General features: G+C 41.4%; 1 long non-coding RNA gene across 2 annotated transcripts; it reads left to right on the top strand.

Annotated features, from left to right (window-relative positions):
• The first annotated feature begins 9,741 nt into the window (after positions 1-9,741).
• Positions 9,742-12,854, top strand: LOC119911679. Of its 2 annotated transcripts, none has more exons than XR_005445962.1 (4): positions 9,742-10,769; positions 10,867-11,066; positions 11,202-11,352; positions 11,813-12,854. It is a non-coding gene; the product is annotated as an uncharacterized LOC119911679 (long non-coding RNA). The 2 variants fall into 2 exon arrangements; XR_005445961.1 differs by having other exon boundaries at positions 10,867-11,113.
• The last annotated feature ends 605 nt before the right edge of the window (positions 12,855-13,459 follow it).

Raw genomic sequence — 13,459 nt, 5'->3', positions numbered from 1 at the left:
TTGCATTGTTCAAATGTAGCCTTATATATGAAGTAAACGTATTTAAACATATTTTCTCATACAATATTGTGTTTTTCTTTGTCAGTTACTCAGAGTGATCACAATGTGAAGAAATTAAGTGTGCATTATTCTGACATCATGGTGACGACATGGTTCACCATCTTGTTAGACCCAAAAAAATTATTTGTTGCCTTAATTTAGTATTACAAACAAATGTCAACAGGCTCAACTATTTATTAAGATGTTAAAATGATTAAAGACTCCAACATTTTTCTATTTTATTTACCTATTTCTTGGGTCCCATTCTGTTCTGCAACATTAGATTCTTCATGGAAATGAAAAAAAAAGTAAAGTGAGTAGGCTGCCTGCATGCATCAGCATTGCTACTTGATTAGACCTAAATTTTTTGTTATTGCAGTGCCACAATTACCTTCTTTATTGTCATTGTTACAAGATTGTTTGACTGAATTATAATGCCTTCTACACACAAACTGGAGGATCAGCATCATTAGCTTCTTACTTTATTTACATCACTGTTGTCTGTAGGCTGCATCTCTGGTTCGTTTTGGCTTTTACACTCACCGGCCACTTTATTAAGTACACCTGTTCAATTGCTTGTTAACACAAATAGCTAATCAACCAATCACATGGCAGATGACCGCACATGACAGCAGAAGACCACACCGGGGGCGAGTTCAATCTCAAAACGTTTAGAACCGGTTTGCAACGTTTTCTGATTGAACAACATGTTTCCTTTCAACGTTACGCAACGTTCTGCAACGAGCTTCGAGGTATGTTTTCTCCCATTTGGTGGGCGTGTCTCAGGTGTCACCCAAACAGCTGCAACAAGTTTGTAAACACAACGGAGTTAAAAAGGCAGGAAAATGCAGTGCGCCTGCGTAGACAACAGGGTGTTCATGGAACCACCGTTTCAGTTGAAAGAAACGTTTTGCTACGTTCTATGGGGTTCCGTTTGTGCCAAAAATAACTCGGCATGCTTACTGTGTATGTAGATGCTTCACATGGCTTTGTCAACTCAACTTGTTTATGTCGTCTGTTGCCGTCCTTGTCATTTGACTGTGATGTCTTGCTCTGTCTTTGCTAACTGTGAATGACCATGTGTCGTTAAAATGTGTCGTCTCCCTCTGTCGTTGCTATGTGTCGTTACTATGTGTCCTTTCCCTCTGTTGTCTCCCTCTGTCGTTGCTATGCGTCGTTACTACCTGTCATCTCCCTCTGTCATTGCTATGTGTTGTTACTACGCGTCGTCTCCCTCTGTGGTCTCCCTCTGTCGTTGCTATGTGTCATTACTACGCTTCGTTACTACGCATCGTTACTACGCGTCGTCTCCCTCTGTGGTCTCCCTCTGTCGTTGCTATGTGTCATTACTACGCTTCGTTACTACGCATCGTTACTACGCGTCGTCTCCCTCTGTGGTCTCCCTCTGTCGTTGCTATGTGTCGTTACTATGTGTCGTCTCCCTCTGTCGTTGCTATGTGTCATTACTACGCGTCGTTACTACTTATCGTTACTACTTATCGTTACTACCTGTCGTCTCCCTCTGTCGTTGCTATGTGTCGTTACTACGCGTCGTCTCCCTCTGTCGTCTCCCTCTATCATTGCTATGTGTCGTTACTACGCTTCGTTACTACGCGTCGTTACTATGCGTCGTTACTACGCGTCGTCTCCCTCTGTGGTCTCCCTCTGTCGTTGCTATGTGTCGTTACTACGCGTCGTCTCCCTCTGTGGTCTCCCTCTGTCGTTGCTATGTGTCGTTACTACGCTTCGTTACTACGCATCGTTACTACGCGTTGTCTCCCTCTGTCATTGCTATGTGTCGTTACTACGCGTCGTCTCCCTCTGTGGTCTCCCTCTGTCGTTGCTATGTGTCATTACTACACTTCGTTACTACGCATCGTTACTACGCGTCGTCTCCCTCTGTGGTCTCCCTCTGTCGTTGCTATGTGTCGTTACTATGTGTCGTCTCCCTCTGTCGTTGCTATGTGTCATTACTACGCTTCGTTACTACGCATCGTTACTACGCGTCGTCTCCCTCTGTGGTCTCCCTCTGTCGTTGCTATGTGTCGTTACTATGTGTCGTCTCCCTCTGTCGTTGCTATGTGTCGTTACTATGTGTCCTTTCCCTCTGTTGTCTCCCTCTGTCGTTGCTATGCGTCGTTACTACCTGTCGTCTCCCTCTGTCGTTGCTATGTGTCATTACTACGCGTCGTTACTACTTATCATTACTACTTATCGTTACTACCTGTCGTCTCCCTCTGTCGTTGCTATGTGTCGTTACTACGCGTCGTCTCCCTCTGTGGTCTCCCTCTATCATTGCTATGTGTCGTTACTACGCTTCGTTACTACGCGTCGTTACTATGCGTCGTTACTACGCGTCGTCTCCCTCTGTGGTCTCCCTCTGTCGTTGCTATGTGTCGTTACTACGCGTCGTCTCCCTCTGTGGTCTCCCTCTGTCGTTGCTATGTGTCGTTACTACGCTTCGTTACTACGCATCGTTACTACGCGTTGTCTCCCTCTGTGGTCTCCCTCTGTCGTTGCTATGTGTCATTACTACGCTTCGTTACTACGCATCGTTACTACGCGTCGTCTCCCTCTGTGGTCTCCCTCTGTCGTTGCTATGTGTCATTACTACGCGTCGTTACTACTTATCGTTACTACTTATCGTTACTACCTGTCGTCTCCCTCTGTCGTTGCTATGTGTCGTTACTACGCGTCGTCTCCCTCTGTCGTCTCCCTCTGTCGTTGCTATGTGTCGTTACTACGCGTCGTTACTATGCGTCGTTACTACGCGTCGTCTCCCTCTGTGGTCTCCCTCTGTCGTTGCTATGTGTCGTTACTACGCGTCGTCTCCCTCTGTGGTCTCCCTCTGTCGTTGCTATGTGTCGTTACTACGCGTCGTCTCCCTCTGTGGTCTCCCTCTGTCGTTGCTATGTGTCGTTACTACGCTTCGTTACTACGCATCGTTACTACGCGTTGTCTCCCTCTGTGGTCTCCCTCTGTCATTGCTATGTGTCGTTACTACGCTTCGTTACTACGCGTTGTCTCCCTCTGTGGTCTCCCTCTGTCATTGCTATGTGTCGTTACTACGCATCGTTACTACGCGTTGTCTCCCTCTGTGGTCTCCCTCTGTCATTGCTATGTGTCGTTACTACGCTTCGTTACTACGCATCGTTACTACGCGTTGTCTCCCTCTGTGGTCTCCCTCTGTCGTTGCTATGTGTCGTTACTACGCGTCGTCTCCCTCTGTGGTCTCCCTCTGTCGTTGCTATGTGTCGTTACTACGCTTCGTTACTACGCATCGTTACTACGCGTCGTCTCCCTCTGTGGTCTCCCTCTGTCATTGCTATGTGTCGTTACTACGCGTCGTCTCCCTCTGTGGTCTCCCTCTGTCGTTGCTATGTGTCGTTACTACGCGTCGTCTCCCTCTGTGGTCTCCCTCTATCATTGCTATGTGTCGTTACTACGCTTCGTTACTACGCGTTGTCTCCCTCTGTCATTGCTATGTGTCGTTACTACGCGTCGTCTCCCTCTGTGGTCTCCCTCTGTCGTTGCTATGTGTCGTTACTATGTGTCGTCTCCCTCTGTCGTTGCTATGTGTCATTACTACGCGTCGTTACTACTTATCGTTACTACTTATCGTTACTACCTGTCGTCTCCCTCTGTCATTGCTATGTGTCGTTACTACGCGTCGTCTCCCTCTGTGGTCTCCCTCTGTCGTTGCTATGTGTCGTTACTATGTGTCGTCTCCCTCTGTCGTTGCTATGTGTCATTACTACGCGTCGTTACTACTTATCGTTACTACTTATCGTTACTACCTGTCGTCTCCCTCTGTCATTGCTATGTGTCATTACTACGCTTCGTTACTACGCATCGTTACTACTTATCGTTACTACCTGTCGTCTCCCTCTGTCATTGCTATGTGTTGTTACTACGCGTCGTCTCCCTCTGTCGTCTCCCTCTGTCGTTGCTATGTGTCATTACTACGCTTCGTTACTACGCATCGTTACTACGCGTCGTCTCCCTCTGTGGTCTCCCTCTGTCGTTGCTATGTGTCGTTACTATGTGTCGTCTCCCTCTGTCGTTGCTATGTGTCATTACTACGCGTCGTTACTACTTATCGTTACTACTTATCGTTACTACCTGTCGTCTCCCTCTGTCGTTGCTATGTGTCGTTACTACGCGTCGTCTCCCTCTGTGGTCTCCCTCTATCATTGCTATGTGTCGTTACTACGCGTCGTTACTATGCGTCGTTACTACGCGTCGTCTCCCTCTGTGGTCTCCCTCTGTCGTTGCTATGTGTCGTTACTACGCTTCGTTACTATGCGTCGTTACTACGCGTCGTCTCCCTCTGTGGTCTCCCTCTGTCGTTGCTATGTGTCGTTACTACGCGTTGTCTCCCTCTGTGGTCTCCCTCTGTCGTTGCTATGTGTCGTTACTACACAGACACGTGCAGAGGGGGGTGCAATAGGTGCTTGAGCACCTGCCCTTTTGCCCTTTGATGCCCAAAGTGCCCTTTTTCACACGCACAATTTCCTTAATTTTATTTATTTTTAAATTTGTAAAGACCCTTTTGTGAAGGTCTGCCCAATCAAAGTATCAGTAAAATGAATTAATAATAATTTAGCAGTAAATAAAATGACCCAATTGATGACCTTTCACCTGATGTCCGTGACGAGCCCTCCCATTCAGACACCCTTCAGCAGCTCTGCATACAGGACACCTTCGATTCTGCCGGTAAGAGTGCTTGTTGTGGGTCTTTGGATGCGCTTTTTACAAGAAAGACACAAAGAGAGCAGCACAGTAGTTGTATATTGCTGTGTGTCGCCTGCATAAGTAACATCAGATGCCGACTAACACTGTGCCGACAGGTAACGTTACTTCTACACACAGATAAACGAGGTCTGATCTTTTCTGTGTAATATGACTAAAATCTTTTCACTTGAACTAGGATTATTACAGTGACTTAAAGCCTTGTGCCTTAAAATAAGTATAACAGTATTGGTAAAATACTAAGCCTATTCCCCGACTTATAGCCTACTTATCAGCCCTTTTTTAAAATGATCATTAAATTCAGAACAGTATTGAATATATTTACATTTTGACAGTAACAATAGCTAGTGTTTACAACAGCTCAACTACAATAAAAACTCAATAACTGGACCTTGAAAAGATGTACAGATTGTTGAGTGTTTGGGACTGGCTCACAGTGACTGACCTGCTTTGATACTGCAGCATCTGCCAAGGCTGACTGCAAGGGAGACGCTCACAGAGCTGCACACAACATTTCATACATTTTTCTGAAATCTAAAAGGGCCAATTCTTCTTCCCTCTTTACTTTGATGTCAGGAATATTATAAAAGATTAATGCTAGTTTATTAATTTAGATTTATGATTAGAGTCAATAGTCAATAAAAATCCCAAGATATCTCAGATTCACAATGCAATATATAAAATCATTATCACAATATTGCATACTGTAGACACACAAGCAAGCAACACAGACACACAACTCTGTCTATAGATTTGTTTGTCACTCTTACCCCTGTCATGGCCGCCCTCATGTTTTCCCCATTAATGTTTCCTTCTCAGATTATTTCCCAGCCTTTTTTTGAATCTGGTATCTTTTTTCCTCTACCTGCAGTTGTTGGTGTGCAGCTCTGTGAGCGTCTCCCTAGCTGTCAGCCTTGGCAGTGGCTGCAGAATTACAGCAGTTAGTCACAGATCACCTCCAGTAGTATCAGCAACTACAACACAGCAGCAGCAGCCGCATCCCCAGCAGCCCCTCAACAGCAACTGTTCCCTGTAGGTTATGTCAGCGCACAGTGTTTTAAAGCTAGAGTTGGGTATTCCCTGTTTCTTTTTGCGTCACAGCATTTGCTGATGTATCGATACAGAAGCATCTGTATATGCTTGTCAACAAGGAATACATAACAATATATTTCTGTGTCAATAGTATAAGAAGAGTCCTATTTAAATCCTTGTACCATGTGCCCTTTTTATACTTTCAGCACCTGCCCTTCCAAAGGTCTCTGCACGGCCCTGTTACTACATGTCGTCTCCCTCTGTCAATGAAATGTGTCCTTTCATTCAACGATGTGATGCATCGTTTGACTACACTATGATTGTCCTCCTGATGTGTGGACTTGATGTGTTATCAAGTTGATCAAATTTCCCAGCTAAACAAGACGAAAGTGGCACACACCCTGGCGGTGGCAACAGGGGCTGCCAGTATGGTCCCATCTAAGGCAGTTATTGAAGATAACACCTTGCCACATTAATACGACCAATGAAGATTAGTTGGCTAAAGGTGATTTAAATTTATTGAAACAAACTCAGCATTATGTTTTAATGGGCTACATTATAGGCTAATTATAAAATATTAATAATGACATTATTATGAATTAATCTAATAGCACATTACCGTAGTTATATACCGTAGTTAATATAAATACCAGATCAACAATGTTCATTATCCATTGTAACAGTACCATTAGCCATCCAAAGTAGAAATTAGTTTATATTCTCTCATAACCAGACCTCAACATGTACTTTACTATAGAATCGACTGTACACCTCATCGTAGTTTGGGGACGCCACTTAACTTAAAAGTAATGTGATTTAAAAAGTCCATTTGTGTCTACGTTTTATTCTGTTCCCAAAAAATCTGGTCTCTGTTTTGAAACATTCTCATTACAGTAAACAAAAAGCTGGGGTTGTGCTACAAAGATGGACAGTAGATATCAGCAGAGGACACATAGTTTCAGACCTGTTGTATTTGAGTCACTGAAGTGGAAGAGCCACTAAGTAAGGATCTCACACACTCACTGAATCTGCTTTATGAAAAAACAATTGTTTTTTTCTCTCTGGTTCCTCTTCATGGGCTGAGCTGACAAGCAATTAACATCAGTGTTTAGGGACAAATAACACATTTTCATGATCAATCATCACTACCTTTGACCAAAGACAGAAATAAGGGACTATTTTCTGAGTGTTTATTTGTGTCATATTTACAAAGCACAATGGTTAGACTATTTTTGTTTCGCTCTTGGCATTGCTGAAGCTACAGTCTGTGGTTTGATGCAACAGAAAATACAACTTTTATTGACCAGCAGACCCACCAAATACATCTGCTATATGAAATTTGCCATCAACCTTTGTTGAAGTGTGTCCTCGTTACAAAATTAAATTCTGTAGTAATATTGGCAGTGCAGCATTTTGCAGTTCAACAAAAAGGGTGTGATGAGGTAGCACACGTAACAGGATCCATGTACTCGTCATGACAGTTTGGCCTTGGATGGACAAGCCACAGCAAAACCTGGAGAGAGAGAAAAAAAAACAAATGAATATCATGCTTTACAAGAGCTGAAGATCAAAGAAGACACTGCTGAACAGCCAGTCAGCACCAAAGGATCCAAACTACAAGGCTTCGCCGGAAGTCCACCAGCAGTGTGTGCGCCGTCAAATGGCTACGCCGTGGTTTTATTCCATTTTGGCCTCGTGCCAGAACCCACCGGGAGTGTCTCGCAGATGGCTGGAGAGCTTTCCCTAGCTCACAAGATGACAAATACTTCAAGATACACACCAAAGTCTATTTTGGCCAGTTCAACATTGTCCTGCTTTCATTTGGATATTTTTGTGCTTCTACCATGGGTGAGTAGGCTACATAGTTAAAGGGTGTCTAATTTTAATTGTGTTTAATGCTATGTCTTACTTTCTGCCCTGTAACCTACAGAAAAGGTTAATACAGTTAAGTCTAGTTCAAGTCTAGTTATAAACAACATAGATTAAAGATTTATCGCTGTGTTTTAGTTGTAATGTTGATATAGTGATGTGATTTACAATTTGGAGTCTGCACAGTGTTTTATTTTGAAATTTAAAGGCTGTGCTGTGCCTGTTCTGTGTGTGACTTCCTGGCTAGCTAAATCTGCTCTATGCTGGACAAGTCTTTCATCTGTTTTAGCAGAGCAGTGCAGAGAGCTAATGTTAGTGTTGGAGAGATGACTGCTATGAATATTTGTACAAGTAAAAGATCTATATGCTTCTTTCAGGCTAGCGCAGTCAGAGGGTCTCAAACTGCAGCTGCAACAACAAGAAAACATTTTTAATCAACCTAATTATCAAACTACATAATTCAGTGAGCAAAAAATAAAGCGTACATGTAAAAAAAGGCATAATAACAATAAGCTGCAGACCTATGATAAGCTTGAGTCTCACATCCTAGTTTGGTCCACACCCTAAACTGTGCAGACTAATTAATTGCTACTTATTTATTTGTGTTCACGTGCTTCCATGTTCAAGTAAGTGCTGAACAATTGTCACCTTCATGGACCCGTGATAAAGGAGTGACATTGTAATACCGTGCCGATCCCAGACGTGAAACCCCCTTCAATCTACAGGAATAAACTTTTGCTCTAAACTAATCATAGAGAAAAACAGGGCTTATCTACAAAATTGTTTAACACCCCATCTTAAGTGTCAATGAAACAGTTAAAACAAAACAGTCCTTCTGGCACTAAACAAAGAGGTGTACAAACAATGGTATAATCAACATTCTGATGCAATCGTTTGGCCTAAAACCCAGTAGGTTAAATTTTTAGAAGACTGAGGACACTGAAGTACCTTTGGTAAGAAATATCAGCTTTGTTGGAACTTTTTAAACACTACAGTACCCTCCCCCATGACTCTATGTCACATTGGTGGAAATCACAATGACATTCGGTGAGAGTCTTTCATATGAATATTTTATCTGACAATATATTTCCTTCTCAATAATACAGAAAATGAATCATTATTCCTTTTGTAGTTGGAAAAGAAAATGTTCCCAACTGCAAGTAACAATAATAGAGCCTCTGCTGTTCTCACGGCCTTTCTTGGAGCTGTCCATTAGTTTGGAGTTCCAACACTCGTCCACAGTGATAAAGGGAGGGGGGATGACGATGTGGAATATAAGAGCAGTAAGCTTTTACAGTAACGTGAAGCTCTAACTTCAGACCGCTTTCTCAAAAAAGGGCTGCAAACGTTAATGTTACAAAATAAGATTGATTTAAAGGCTGCGCAAGTTGTTGTCAGTTTTATAACTCGGAATCTGCAAGTTTCGCCATATTGTTCATTAGGTGTTTATTGTGCAGGTTGGTGTGTTGAACTTTACGTTAAAGTGGCTTGGTAGGCAGGTTGATAGTCACAATATAACAAGTTATTTTGTGAAATTGAGTTTTGAAACTCCCTTCTGCTACATTTTGTAGATTGGCTAACGTAAACTTGTTCTTTACAACTCAATGCTGATGTAGCAAGTATAGGGTTTGAAAGCTTTGTGGTTCAATGTAAAATATGATTGGACAGTCCACCGTGCTTCAAAGATCTATATTTGGTTTCCTCAATCAAAAACAGATGTTTTTGACTTTTAGGTTTGGTTTTATTTCTTCCGTATTAAAATATTATCATTTAAAAAAAGTCTAATATCATTCAGCATCAATAATTATCATGAAAAATGTCAAATTCTTAGTTCTATCAGGTTTAAAAGCTGACCTTTGCTTCTGATTGTAAGTTGGAAAAAAAAAACATATAGTTTATTTTGGTTTTAAACTTTTCTTTATGGTCAGTACATGACAAGAACCTGCCAAACAGTGGTCACTTAACAGATCTCAGGTAGAACTTCCAAAACAATTATGATAAAATCTTTTTTCAAAAAATGTAACTGAATGTAGGCATTAAAATAATTCAGGAAAAATGTCTGCACACCATTGGACTCAAAATAATAACTCTTTGTGAAAGCAACGGTTTGATCTGATCTCATAGATCAAAACATTGCCTTCAATAGTTTTATGAGGAGTTGTTGAGACGGTGTGCAGAGCTTTGTCCTTTGTGTCCTGCAGTGATATTTTTTGTCTTTCACTTGAGTACTTTTGACTGGATGTGCACACACTTGGCACCTCTGGAGGTTTTATACCAATGACAACCATACAAACAACTGAAAACACATTGTATAAAACCTTTTCACGCAAACAAATGTAGCTCAGATCAAATCACAGATCACAATAATGTGAGAAGTAGTAAAACCTTTCAACATAGACAAACTGATGCACACATAGAAGTGTGTGTAAGATGTGTTTAATGCAGTGAATGCTGCATGTTTTCTAGTTTGCTTGCTACTGTTTAGCACACACTCTTTTTGCAAAGACAGACATAACACCACACTCAGACACACTGTGAGGACAACATTTACAGATTTTCTGTTTTTGTTTTCTTTTTATTCACAAGGAGAAGGAGTTGAGGAGGACTCTGCAGCTGATGAGGCTCGTCCAGGAAGGTCAGGGAAGACGGGGAAATCCAGAGACCTGGAACATGAACGTCCAGAAAAGTAGGAGAATGAGGGGGCCTGGATTGAAGGAGGCAAGACAAATGGGGATACCATGCCAGTCTGCAACCTGCCAAAGGTTCACTAAACTCTACTGCAGAAAAGCAGAAGACACATCATAAGAACAAGATTTCTAAGTATTTCTGGGCGAATTTGGACTGATTGTGAAGTCTGTGGTGGAGGGGAGCAGTGTAAAGCGGCGGCGGACAGGAGCAGATGAATCCAGAAGGTCAGCATCCATTATTTGTCACCTTGTAGTAGATTGGAGAAGAATCTGAGTGTGCCAACGCTTGTTCCTGTCAACATTAGGCATAAAGCAGTGGTGTTTATTTAAGTGGACAGGAAGAAGAGGAGAAAGTCATGAGAAGACTGAGGACAGGAACGGAAGGAAAAGGTACTTTATTGTCACATACACGTGAAATTCATTCTCTGCATTCTCATTGCCTCAAGAACCTAATCTAAGATGTTTTTGATGGTGTGGAAAACTGGAGTGCCCACACAGGAAGGAGGAAACCCACACAGACACAGGGAGAACATGCATTCTCCACACAGAAAGGTCTGGGATGACAGGTTCGAAAATTAGATCTTCTTGCTGTGAGTCCACAGTGCTTTCTGCAGTCCTTCCATAAGATCTTCCTTCTGGACCTTTGGAAAGTTCAATGGCACTTCTGTAGGTCCTCTTCATCGAAAGGTGTACCTGGAGCTTGTATTCAAGTCCATCAGTCACCTGCACACTGAGTATAAGCCCTCTTGAAAACAGCCTCTGTCAATGTAAGTTTTGTCAAACATTTTCAGTGACTTAAATATATCTCCCTTTCACTTAAAGAAAGACCAGTGCGATGCCTACTGTTCATTCAAGCCTGGAAACATCGAAGCAGCTTCATGGGACACAAAGGCTGCGAAGCAGAAGGACAAAGAAGATGCAGATAAGAAGACCTTGTTGGCGCTCACTCCAATTCCAGGCCATACTGTGTGAGGTACATATATTCAAGGACTTCTGCCAGATGGGGAACTGGGAAAAAGCTGGGGATCCAACATTGCATGACCTCCAAACAATCAGGTATTTTATCAGACATATACATTCTTAAATATTGCCTTCTGTGTCAATAGAAATCAGTTGTGAAAAGTATTCAAGTACATGCGCCCAATTACTCTTCTTTTTGAGGTACTACTCCACTACCTTTATTTTGATGGCTTTAGTGAGTATTTTCACAGATAAAGCCACACAGCAAAATATAAAGTAGTTAGAATTAGCTTTACTTTTCATCTTAAAATTTGAATGTAGGACTTTTGACATACAGAATATCTCTAGTGTGGTGTTGGAACATTTACCTAAGTTAAAGGTCTGACTACTTTTTCCACCACTGTGAAAGACATACTTTGTACTTTGTTAAAATTCTGTCCCTATTTTCCCTTTTAAATTCTTCCATCCACTAGATACAACGTGGATGGCACCGCTCAGATGACTGGGAAGCCTATCTGTCCCCATCTCTTAAAAGAAGAGTATCACCACAGCAGCCCCACTGTGCGCATCCAGCCAGCCAGTTAAAGAGCTGAAGTTCAAACAGCCCCAAGAAATGAAGGTTTTGCCCAAGAACTTCCACTCACCCTACGATGGACTGGACCACAAGTGATGCCCGTCACCAGCTGGAGCCTCACGCAGACGCACACACACACACTGATGTACTTGGGCTATATTGGTTACAGTTGTAATTATATTTTTGCATTATTTTTTAAATACCTTTACTGGTTTTAATGGTTTTAATATAATTCCTAATTGTTCAAAGTATTAAGTCAAATATCTAGTAGTAGTAAAGACTCCAATCAATTGTCTCTCACAAATAGTCTGACAGATTCTTTATCCTGGTTGTTCATAATAATAATTTTGAATGTTGTGTGGATTACACAGTAAAATAAATTTCAACCTTTACTGATTAAACCGATTTCATTTTGTCATTATCAGCCAACATTATTCACAATGTAAAGACAGCTTATTGATGATTAACATGATTTCAAAACATGCATCTTATTATTTAGCTTAGGTATCATCAGAAGGTATGCGTTCACAAAGACTTCCTCAAAAATGTCCATTTCAGAGGAAAGCAATGCAGCGTTTTTTTAAAACCAAGTATCTTAATAGCCTGCAGATGCCTTTTCAGAATCAGAAGGAGCTTTATTGTCAAGTAGTGTTTTACACATACGAGGAATTTGCTGTGGTGATAAGGTGCTACACGTAGACAAACATACAGTCAACATAAATAAATGTGGAAATATATAAATATGGAATAAGATAAGTTTGTGTAGCAACTTGTATAGTGTAGTGTTTTGGGGTAACCTAAATATTATCGCAGGAGTCCGGAAGGATAGCTTTGGATAAATAAATAAAAAGTTTCCAGCCAGGGAATAAATGACAAGCTGTGTTTTCCCTGAATCGACTGAAACACACGTTTGTGTCAGGTTGCCTTTGGCCAGGATTTAGGATGACATGGTAAAACAAAGCTTTGTAGAAACAAGGGTAGGCTATCAATACTACAACGACTGAAGGGCTCATAAAAAGACAAATGAGGCTTAAACTGTTCACTGATGACCATGTAAAAATAGTTGTTCCACTTATGGTGATTTCTTACTTTCTTTGTGTTTGTATGTTCTATTTTAGGAGATACTTTAATCTGCCAGTGATGATAAATAAAATGCAAATTAATTATTTATGTCAAATTTGATCTAAAATCATCAATCAATAGATGTTACAAGCTATAACCTAGAGTAGCTAAATATTTTTAGTAAATGTATTCAATTTACTTGATCAGTCTGGGACTTTTGTGTTGAGTTTTTCATGCTTGTCTGTGGTTACTTTCTGCCTTTGGGTGGCTACGATCACAGTAAAGTAGATCAGTGCTGAATTAGTGTGGTCTGTTCTTCTTCTGTACTGATTGGGTGACAGCAGTTCAAATTTAGTGGCTGTAATTTCCACTTTGTATGCATTGTGCTTTATAAATAAACTTGCCTTGCCACTATTCCCTTTACAAATTTGTTGGACAATGTCATTGTTTGGAAATATTGAAGGTAGACAGATAAATTGTAGCT

This window comes from Micropterus salmoides, unplaced genomic scaffold (genome assembly GCF_014851395.1).
Source record: "Micropterus salmoides isolate LMB-PRFRI ecotype aquatic unplaced genomic scaffold, ASM1485139v1 Ms_hic_scaffold_2, whole genome shotgun sequence".
Classification (NCBI taxonomy): Eukaryota; Metazoa; Chordata; class Actinopteri; order Centrarchiformes; family Centrarchidae; genus Micropterus; species Micropterus salmoides.
The sequence above is the reverse complement of the archived record's forward strand: the minus strand, read 5'-3'. Positions and strand labels throughout refer to the sequence as shown.